The sequence below is a fragment of the Oryzias latipes genome, chromosome 22 (assembly GCF_053564925.1).
Source record: "Oryzias latipes strain Hd-rR chromosome 22, Olatipes_Hd-rR_3.1".
Lineage (NCBI taxonomy): Eukaryota > Metazoa > Chordata > Actinopteri > Beloniformes > Adrianichthyidae > Oryzias > Oryzias latipes.
In genome coordinates this window covers 453,830-465,538 of record NC_136258.1, presented here as the reverse complement: position 1 = coordinate 465,538, position 11,709 = coordinate 453,830, and the positions used below count along the sequence as shown (strand labels likewise).

At 43.0% G+C, this 11,709-nt stretch overlaps 1 long non-coding RNA gene across 1 annotated transcript; it reads left to right on the top strand.

The window, feature by feature from the left end:
- Positions 1-3,112: 3,112 nt before the first annotated feature.
- LOC110013663 (uncharacterized) lies at positions 3,113-9,486 on the top strand. The gene is made up of 3 exons (XR_013653208.1): positions 3,113-6,269; positions 7,416-7,730; positions 7,930-9,486. It is a non-coding gene; the product is annotated as an uncharacterized LOC110013663 (long non-coding RNA).
- The last annotated feature ends 2,223 nt before the right edge of the window (positions 9,487-11,709 follow it).

Below are 11,709 nucleotides of genomic sequence, written 5' to 3'. Positions count from 1 at the left end.
CTCCCTCACACATCCCATCCCCGCATCTGCGCGCTCTTTCTCAGAGACAGGAGCGCGTAGTTTTAGGCACGTCAATTCACAGGTTTCCAGCTGGTACAAACTCTGTGAAATAATAGATAATAGTAACTGATAGCGCTGGCGCAGATTTCTCTCTCTAAGCACTGCTACTACTGCACGCCTCTGGCATCGCATCGCGCCCGAGAAGGACTGGTCTAATGAAAAAAAAAACTATAATTAAAGATTTGTCTGCGAGCCACATGTGACCATCAAAAGAGCCATATATGGCTCGCGAGCCATAGGTTCCCGACCCCTGGTCTAGTGGGTCTAGATGACCCAACTCCTGATGTTAAAGTGCCTAGGATAGCACAAGGGTTACGATTAAAACTGCTATTTAAAAAAAAAGAAATTCAAATCTTGATAAAAATCAAAAACAAATAATAGTTTGGAAAAGCTAGGGTCTGTGACGCAGAAACTGCAAAGTCTCCCATTCGGATACATCCACTTGCAGACAAATAGATAAGTCTTTGTTTTCCTCCTCACAGGAAAATCTGACCCTGTACAGTTTACAGGACAAAAATAACTGTCATGTCAGTCTTGTTTAAAAATGACATTCTTTTATTTTTTTTTTTTTAACTTGTCCTGTCCAACAGCTAGGCAGACAGATGAGAGCTGAGGGCCTCTTGTGTTGGACATATTTTACTTTAACAAGAGGGGTTATTATTCTTCAGACAAACCAAAGGTATGTCTGAATAAACCCTTTTTGTAATTGAGGCCAAACTTTATTAATTTCAATCATGTTTGAAAATCTTTGGTGTTGGACCGGACGGAAAAGGAAAGAGGGGAAGAAGAGAGAGGGACGTTAGAGAGAGGGGGGGGTAGGAGGGTGATAATAGGAGGGGAAGGGGGGTAGGACCATGAAGCAGCATAAAGCAACAAGTTTACTGGTTGTTAATCATTATAGTAAGGTTCAAATGTAGTACAAAAAGGGCGGGGCCTATCCACACACACACTCAAATGTTATAAACACACCTGCTAGCTGCAAAAATGTCCACATGTCGACATGCACACAAAACAGATAGTGTTCACACACGCATACTTATGCCTTAAAACCAACTAGTGTGAAATATTTCAGTCATTCAATCATGCAAACTGTTAGTGCAAAGGTGAGCTAACACCTGTGCTCAGGTGAGTGTTTATGTTCTTCTAAAATGGATGGTGGAACGTGACAAGAAGGAGGGAGAGTGCCCAGCCATCCCCACCCCAAGACCCATACCGCAGCAGCAGCGGCAGCCGAAATCCCCCCAACGCCACACGGGAACCGGCAGGGAACAACCGCCGCCCGGGCGACCAAGCCCGCCACCCAGGCCAGGGCCAGCAGGACCGCCGCAAGGCCCCCAGAGCCAGAGAGCAGGGAGGCACGGAGGGAAAGAGAGCGCCGCCCCAGCCCAACCAGGAGAGCAGCCCCCCCGCCGCGCCGGGAGCGCCCAACGCAGGGTCCCACCGGAGAAGTACGCCCACATCCCCAGACGAGCACCCCACCACAACCTAGGAGTTCCGGGCATCCCCCCGCCCCCACCCCAGGTACGAGCCAGGACCCCCCAAGGGAGACCCGCTCCACACTCCAGGCAGCCATCCGCCCGGCCCACGGTTGGTCCAGGGAGGAGCAAGATAGGGGCCCGCCGGCCCCGCCCAGGAGGGGGAACCCCGGGGAAAAAAGAGGGCCCACAAGGGGTGTTATAAATACGGCCCGACCAGGCTCGGCCATGTTGGAAGTTTGGCGGGGCCCAGCGTTCAGGGGCAAGGACCAGGACCCACCCCCCAGGGACACGAACCCCCCCCGGTGTAATATGAACCCCCCCACCGTGCGGAGAGAGCACCGCCGGGCCCAGGGAGCCAGCACCCAAGGGACACGGCCGCCATCGCCAAGGGGCCCGTACCCCCCACCAGGGAAGGGGTAGGGGACAGATGGACCCAGGTCCCACCTTCCTTGCAAAATGTGTGTGCGTGTATGTGTGTTTGAAAGGGTGTGTGTGTGCATGTGTGTGTGTTTATGTTGGAATGTATATGTTGAAGGGGGAGGGGTGTGTGTACTAAGGGGGGTGCAGTTAAAATCTGCTGCTTGCAGTGATGTCCAAGCACCCCCCCCCTACCAAGGACCCTACATGTGTAAGGTGCAAATAAAACCGAAAGAGGGGGGGCCCACTCCATACGGCAACCATAGGAGGGGGGCCACTGCCAAGAAACCCCCCCCCAAGGCGCATCGCAGGCTAGACCCCCCACCCCCTAACCCTAATATGAGGTTATATGAGGAAGGGGGTAAGTTGGGGACAGCTGGTAGACTGTCCCCCGGTGGTCAAACAGCTGTCCCCCAGTCCCCCCCACCCAGCAAAGGGGCCAGGGCCACCCAGCCCAGGGGCCCCACCCCCGGAGGCGCCGACACCCCAGGCCCAGCACCACCCACCCCACACAGAGAGAGAGGAGCCAGAAAGCGTCGCCCCCCCCGGAGCAAGCCCAGGCCCCCACCCCCAAACGCCGGCCCTAGAAGAGCTCTGGTCAGGCCTCGACGGGACCGAGGCAGCCAACCGGCCGGGGAAACCGCCGACGGCCTCAGCGGAGACCCCCCGTCAACCCCCCTGCCCCGTACCAATAGTGCCCCCCCTCCCCCAGAATGCCCCCCCACAGGACAGGGCCGACAAGACCCCCCCACCCCAGACCCCGCAGCCGAAGCGGATGACACCCAGAGCGACCGGGGGCCCCAAGAGGGTTGTCCCGTCCCGCCCCAGAGCCAGGGAAGGGCCGATCCCAGCCTCAGGTGTAGATGGACAGCCCATCCGGCGCCGCTGGGCCCCCCCCGAGCAGGGCCCCCCGCCAACCCCCCCAGCACAGGAAAAGGGACCACCCCCCAAGCCAAGCCAGACCACCACCCTACCCCCCCACCACGCACCCCCACACCCAAGCCCAGAGGACAACGCAGCACCCCAGCCCGCCCCACCCAGGCGCCGGACCCGACCCCCCGACCAACAGAGCCCCCACCACCCCCCGCCAGGCACCGGAGGCCCCGACCCCCACCCCGGCCCACGGCAGAAGGGCAAGGAGCAACGACGACCAGGCCCCCCCACCCCCAATATAGCAAAAAGAGAAGGAGAGAGTGGGCAACCCTGTCTGGTTCCTCTTCCAAGAAAAAACCTGTTGGAAGTCTGTTTATTAGTTCTAACTGATGCATTGGGGTTGTGGTATAATATTTTGATCCAATTGATAAATGATTCTCCAAACCCAAACTTATGGAGGGCAGCAATAAGGAACTTCCAATTTACTCTATCAAAGGCTTTTTCAGCATCCAGTGATAGTATAGTCATTTCCTGTTTTTTGATGGTGGCAAAGTCTATTATGTTAACGAGTCTGCGGACATTGTCATCCGAGTGTCTGCCTTTGATGAATCCAGTTTGATCAAAGTCAATTATGTGAGGAGTGACTTTTTCTATTCTCTGTGCTAGTGCAGATAATTTTTACATCTGCATTAATTAAAGAAATGGGGCGATAGCTTGAAGGACTAGTGGGGTCTTTGTCTGGTTTTAGAAGAAGGATAATGTCGGCGGAGTTCATGTTAGGTGGTAGAGATTGGCTTTCATTGATAAATTTTACCGTTTTATAAAATGTTGGTGCCAGTTGTTCCCAGAATTCCTTATAAAACTCTGCAGGAAAGCCGTCAGGCCCTGGTGCTTTACCATTAGGCATAAGTAACAGAGCTTCATGAAGCTCAGACAACGAGAGCGGAGAGTCTAAATTTGTGATTTGATCTTCGTTTAAGCTGGGCAGGTTTACATTGTTGAGAAATGAGTTGATGCTTTGTTCTGATGGATTGATCTGTGTAGTGTATAAGTTTTGATAAAAGTCTTTAAACGCATTATTAATTTTTACCGGGTCATGGGTGACATACCCTGTTTGGTCCATAATAGAAGTGATTGTTGATTTTTCTTTATTAATTTTAAGCTGATTAGCTAGAAATTTGCCAGATTTATTTGAGTTTTCATATCTTTCCAGTCGAAGCCTTTGTATCTGGAATTGTGTTTGTTTATTGATGATGTCATTTAACTGCAGTTTTAGATTTTTCAGGTCACCCAGTATGTGTTCCTGTGCAGAAGCAGCATAAGCAAATGACATTCTAACTGTCAACCAAGTCAAGAACAGATATGTGCTTAAAATTTGACACATTTACATAAAATTAAAATTTATTTTAAAAATCTATTTGAAGTCGTAATACAAAATAATGACCGGATTAGCTTGTGATTTCCATCTATATGCCAGAGGTGATTTGGTGCTGGCACATTGTACTGACGGCGCCTTGCAATCTGAATGGACAGCCTTCTCATCATGACTCCCTCTGGATTGACACGTCTAAGTGAATCTTCCAGCCAAGATCCTGGTGAGACTATTTAGGATGTTATTTCTACTGCCAAGATCAGAATAACGCAACCCTGATCCTCAGGCCAGACTTGCCTGCATGTTCTGTGCTACTCTAACACACCTGAATTAGCTCATCAGGCTCCTCAGAAACATGAAAATGACAGTTACTAAATGTATTTCTCTCCTCTAACACAAATGATTTATTTTAGTGGGTGATTAACAGGCTTCTTTAGCACTTGAGAACATGCTGAAGAGATAATTCAAACATTGGAACACTTTGTTGGAGCAGGAAAGATCTAAACAGGCAGGACGGTGGACCTTGAGGACCAGGATTATCCACCACTTAAGTAGTTTAACAGGGAAAGAGAAATTCTTTTATAACTGGTACTGTTGGGATGTCCAACCTTACTTTGAACGTGTATGCCGTGTATGCTCAGTTTGAGCTGGGAGATATGCTCATTTTTATAACAATAAAAAGGACAGGGAAAAAATGCATGGAGTGCAAAAATTCATTAAAGAATTTTCCATCATTGTCATTACAGGAAGTGCTTGTAGGGGTGCTATAAAAACTCATCATCCTCTCCTTCACTCTCACTCATGGTGCAGAGACGTAAGCATAGTAGGACAAAATAACTCAAAAACAAAAACACTTCGAGTTTGACATTCGTGATTTCAGCCACAAGATGGTTCCACTTGGATGCACAGTAAATGAGTTATATGAGCAGACCAAAATAAAAATGCTGCGAATTTATTTGTGTACTCGAGAAAAGGAAAAAGAGGATTCTCTCACAGATGTCATTCTTTCGGACACATCTTCGGATTTCGAACCTTCTGAACCTTCTGAGGACAGATCCGCAAAGGTATGAAGGAATTTATATTTTTTGTACATTGTTGTGTATTATTAATCAGATATATCAAGAGTGTAGATTACTAATGGTTTACATACAAACTATTGCAAAGACTTGACAGATATTTAAGCGGTGTTGAAATTTTTTGTTTCGTTGTCCTTTTCACTACGACGCGGAAGTTGGCTTGCAATTCGCGAGAGCACTAAACTTGAATAGTCCACTGCATTTTTCACAGTAAGATCTCATAGAATCCAGGTTTGAGCAGTCCAGGTCCTGTGGTTTTTGATCAGGTGCTTGGTGATCCTAGTGTGAAAAATGCGGCAGAATATTCCTTTATTAGTCCTCAACTTCAGCGCCGTTTTCTCACTTAGAAGAAATTTTAGTTTATTCATAGTTTATTTATAGACATAGTTCATTTAAAATTTGGAAGCATTATTTAGACAACTAAATACATCTTCGCACACTTTAAAATAACCCTGTTGCTCATCCCTCAATCTTTGACAATGTCATGATTCATGAACGACAAAACATCCTCTATAAATTACATCAACATGAAACAGCAGCTCTGCCTGCGCCTTAGTGTTCATAAAATACATACTTTCTGGACAACAACAACTGTTACAACATTCAAAAGATGCTATATGCTACAAATATGCATGGGGTGGTCTGCATATCTTTGAGGGTGGCACTGGCCACCACATGGGGAGTCTCTACTTGATGCCACATTATTTTCACTTGTAAAAAATATTAGCACCATCAGAATACTTCTAAATCAAGCTAAAACAGTCTTAGCTGAGACGCACACCATATAAAACATGTTGAATAATTTTAACATGTATCAAAAGTCCATAAAATTTTGTTTTTCTTTTATAGAACAGAAGAAAACAGATAAAAGCTGCAAGAAGCCACATCATCAGAAAATCCGCCAAGAAGACTGAAAGAGGCAATCAGTATGATCCCAAATCATCAGATTCTGATACATCACCCAGTGTCTTCACAAAGAAAAATCATGGACTAGTAAGCTCCAACACATATTGATGTAATTTTATCAACTCAGTCTGAAATTTTTATTGTATATTTCATTTGTGTTTTCTTAAAGTATAGCTTCAACCAAAAAAAAACAACCCACAAAGTATAAAAGTACAAGCTACAGGCGTTTATAGCAAATAATGTACATGTGTTTAAAAATATAAACCACATTTGTGCAAGAGCGTAAGTGCATTCCATGAAAATGGAAAAAATAAATGAGAATTTTGTGACTTTTATAATTTTGAATTTAAGTTTTAATTTATTTTTCTTTATTGATTTAATGCATTTGCCTTATTATGAGTTCAGTGATTAGTAGTTGATTTGCAAAGAGACCGCTTAACGTGGGTGGAGTCAGGTTTTTATTCTGATGCTTTAGTCCAACATATGCATCAAAAGCTATTTAACAAAAAATAACCTTTGTAGTGACGTGTTGTTTGCATGATGACATGGGTCAAACAAGTGCTAAAGAGAAAATTCTAATTCACATCATCTAGCTCAACAGAAATGCCTTCAGAACCTCATGATCCATGATTTGGACCAGACCTGAAGATGTTGTACAATCTCTCCCTAGATAGGAACAAATAAGATATACCTATCAATTTTAAAACAGTTTCTCATTAGCAGTTTGTTGAGAAACTAATTTGCTATTTTTTCCGAGTTTTTACATAGGAAAATGTCTTGAGTTTTAACTACATTGAAGTTTCTTGGTAGTGGGTAAATGCTTTGATTTGAATGCTCCCTACAATGATGTAATACAATTAAAAATGTCTGTCTATGTACGTCTACATCAGGGGTCGGCAACCTTTACCACTCAAAGAGCCATTTGGATCAGTTCCCACAGAAATGAAAACACAGGGAGCCACAACGTCCTTTGGAAAACCCAGTGGTTCCAGTGAATGGCATGATTTCCCTTGTTTATAGAGTTTCTAAAGAGATGTTCTTTTTTGAATCTTCTGTCATTTAATGGGTTCAAATAGAACTATTTATATTTCTTAGAACATTACAGTTATTTTACGAAAGGTTGCCGACCCCTTGCCTACATGAACATCCTACTTTAGATTAAGTGGCATGTTTATGGAAATAAATGTATGTTCACAAACTAAGATGACAGTATAATTTTAATATTATCAACAGGGAGGAGAATCAAGTAAGCAGTCAAGACCCCACTCTGAGTTGCACTACATAGAGATTCTCCATTCACCTCCTCCAGATGATGATGATGGGAGTAATTTACATTTACCCACAAGCAACCAGGAAGTTGAAGATGACTGCCTAATCCTAGCTTTTCATGAAGAGGCAGAACAGTTAGTCGGTGAGCCTAATCTTGCCCAGGCTATCAATGCATCTCTTGAAGACTTTGAAATACAGTTTGGACCTCACTCTGGCGATGATGGAGCAAGTCTTGTCTCCACTCTTCCCTGGAATCCAGATACTCTCGACACAAATCAGGTAAGAAATGCTGTTTCTATTCATTAGAACTGTTTTTTAATAACTTGTATTTTTTTTTTAAAAACTAATTCTATTACATATTTTTAACTATAATCTGTAGATTAATATCTTCAAATTTGTAATGGACTACTAAGAAAATTAAATACATTTATAATGATTTGATTTTTAATAACTCATTCTTTTTTTCCCAATTTGGAAGCATTCAACGTGGAGTGAAGGATCTGCATCATCAAATATCGATCAAGTGTTCCAAACCACACCTGTAATGGACATCCGCTGTGTTTCAATTAGGCGTATCAATGTAGTTCAGGATCTCATAGATGTCTTTATGGACCCAGAAGTCCTTAATACAAAGCTAAAGATGGATTTGAACAATGAAAAAGGTTTTGATGGTGACGGTGTATCCAGAGAAGTCTACTCTGCTTTCTGGGAGCTTTTCTTAGAACAATGTGAGGGGGAGGAGGAACGAGTTCCCAGACTTCGACCAGACTTCACGCAAGAGCACTGGGAAGCTGTTGGAAGAGTTTGGTTGAAAGGATATCTGGACCATGGCATCATACCAATCCAACTGTCACCAGCTTTTGTTCTTGCTTTCTGTCAAGGAGTCAGTTCAGTAGATGAGGAACGTTTGATGATGTCCTTTAATACATTTATTTCAGGGCCTGAGCGAATGGCAGTTGAGAAAGCTCTCCAAAACAACATGGATGAAACTGTTGAAGAAGACCTGCTGGATCTTTTTTCTAGAATGGGCTCACATTGTCTGCCCTCAGGAGACCATTTACGGGCCTCTCTTTTAACAATGGCACATAAAGTATTGCTTCAAGAGCCAAAGTTTATAATAGACTGTTTCCACTCCATCATCCACAATGTGGTTCCACCTCTGACTGAAAAAGACATCATGAACCTTTATGAGTCTAAAAAGCCAACAAACAAAAAAGTGGCCCAAACAATAAAGCCAACAGTGGAAAACCTTGATCCACAGCAGCAGTCAGCCTTTAACCATCTGGTAAGGTATGTGAGAAGTGCTGACCAAAAAAAACTGTAGAAATTCTTGCGCTTCTGCACAGGGTCCACAGTTCTTTGCCAGGACAAAATCGAAGTAACCTTTAATAGGCTGTCTGGTTTAAGTCGAAGATTAGTGGCGCACACCTGCGGTGCCGTCCTTGAATTACCATGTACATATAGTTCATACCCAGAGTTTCGAGCAGGGCTGGACAACACTCTGTCAGGTGACTGCTACACAATGGATATTCTGTAAAAGACCAGTGAATCAGTGCTTTTTTTTTCCTGTCTTTTTCCTGTCTCTTTAGTTTTTGGGCTTTTGCTTATGGCACCAATTCCTTTCTAAAAATTTAGCAGTAAACTCAAGAACTATTTGTTGTATTTACTTCAACATTTTATTTTTTTATCAGTCTGAATTTGGTGTAAATGTCAGAATTTAGAGCTCCGTCTCCCCCTCTGGTCACCAGCTGGAACCATCTCAGGAGTTCTAACCACAATTCCTGTATAGTGCACACCTGACTTTCATTCACTCAGCCACAGCATACTTGAGCTCTGTACTGAACTTACCACAAAGTATTGTTTGTGCCACACTGTCTTCCTTATCATATCTTGTATCTGGACCTGATTTTCTGTCTTCTGACCCAGACTCTGGTTGCCTGCCTGGACCCTTGCCGCCACTATTTTGAACATACTGTCTCTCCTCGGATGAAATTATGCCTTTTATTGATTGGCTGACTGACTAAAGTAATTTAAGTTTGTGGACTTTCAGCTGAGCTAATAAACTTGCTGCATTTGGATACAGCCGTCTGCCTGATCTTGTGACAGTGGCGAAGTATTCAGTCACAAGAACAGGCAAGACGGCTGGATAAAAGAAATTAAAAGTTCCAGCATTAATCCAATTACTATCAGTGACCATGCACCAGGTTGCGTTAACATTTCTGGGGCAATATCCACACCCTCAGGTACAACCTGGAGGTTTAATACGTCTCTGTTAAAAGACCAGGAATTTATTGAATTCTTTAAAAAAGAGTGGGCAACCTTCTTAGAATTCAACAATACTCCTGATATCTCACCATGCCTTCTTTGGGAAACATCAAAGTCAGTCATGAGAGGGAAAATCATTTCTTATTCAACGCATAAAAAACGCAAAGAGGAAGCAGATTTATTAGAACTAGAAAATAAAATCAAAACTCTGGAGACTGTTTTTGCTGCTTCTGCACAGGAACACACTCTGGGAGATCTGAAAACATTAAAGCTGCAGTTAAATGACATCATTAATAAACAAACACAGTTTCAAATACAAAGGCTATGACTTGAAAGATTTGAAAACTCTAATAAATCTGGCAAATTTCTAGCTAATCAGCTTAAAATTAATAGAGAAAAATCATCAATAACCTCTATTATGGACCAAACAGGAAATGTCACTCACGATCCGGTCAAAATTAATAACGCATTTGAAAACTTTTATAAAAACTTGTACACATCACAGATCAATCCGTCAGAGCGAAGTATTGACTCATTTCTTAATAATGTAAACCTACCCAGATTAAATGAAGATCAGATGATAAACTTAAACTCACCGCTCTCGTTGTCTGAACTTCATGAAGCTCTGTCACTTATGCCTAATGGTAAAGCACCAGGGCCTGACGGATTTCCTGCAGAGTTTTACAAAGAATTTTGGGAACAGCTGGCACCAACATTTTATAAAACGCACATTTATCAATGAAAGCCAATCAATGCCACCTAACATGAACTCAGCCAACATAATCTTTCTTCTAAAACCAGAAAAAGACCCCACTAGTCCTTCAAGCTATCGCCCCATTTCTTTAATCAATGCAGATGTAAAAATTATTTGCAAAGCACTAGCAAAGAGAATGGAAAAAAAATCACTCCTCACATAATTCACCATGATCAAACTGGATTCATCAAAGTCAGACACTCGGATGACAATGTCCGCAGACTCATTAACATAATAGACTTTGCCACCATTAAAAAACAGGAAATGACCATACTCTCATTGGATGCTGAAAAAGCCTTTGATAGAGTAAATTGGAAGTTCATGATTGCTGCCCTCCATAAGTTTGGGTTTGGAGAATCATTCGTCAATTGGATTAAAATATTATATCACAACCCCAATGCATCAGTTAGAACTAATAAACAGACTTCCAACAGATTTTTTCTTGGAAGAGGAACAAGACAGGGTTGCCCACTCTCCCCCTCTCTGTCTGCTATAATTATTGAGCCTCTAGCTGCATTAATAAGACAGAATGATAGCATTAAAGGAATTAAAACTAAACACAGCAATCATAAAATTAGTCTCTATGCAGTTGACATTTTACTGTTTTTAAATAATTCACGTTCTGTAAATGAAACAGCAACAATTATTAATGAATTCTCCTCCATATCAGACTACTCCATTAATTGGAATAAATCTGTTTTATTACCACTGAACAGTAATGCGGAGCAAAGACTCACAATACCAGTCAAATCAGAAAATATCAAATATCTAGGTATCTATTTTTCCCCAAAACTATCAGAACTGGTGCAGCTAAACCACACCCCATTACTGAAAAGCAGGTCAACCTGCCTCTTTCCCTTATGGGCAAGGTAGCCACGGTTAAAATAAAAATCTTACATAAAGTTAATTATCTCTTCTCGATCCCCACACAACCGCCACTAAAAATTGTAACCGCACCCCAGACATTTAGGGCTCATTGGTGGGGATAGTGATGGGACATCACTGTGAGTAATCAGGAGATGTCCCCTCAGTGCCCTACCCGCCAATTTTAACTGCACCCCCTTAATACACTGTTGGAAAATATAATCTGTCGCTTTGAGATTACTTTCCTTGTTGCATGTTCAATAAAGTCGAGAAGAAGAAAACCACGGGATTCGGCCGGATTAAGTTTAACAAATTTATTCCCTAACAATATTTCTAAAAACAGAGTAAAAACAGATCGATCTGGGTGTCCAAAAT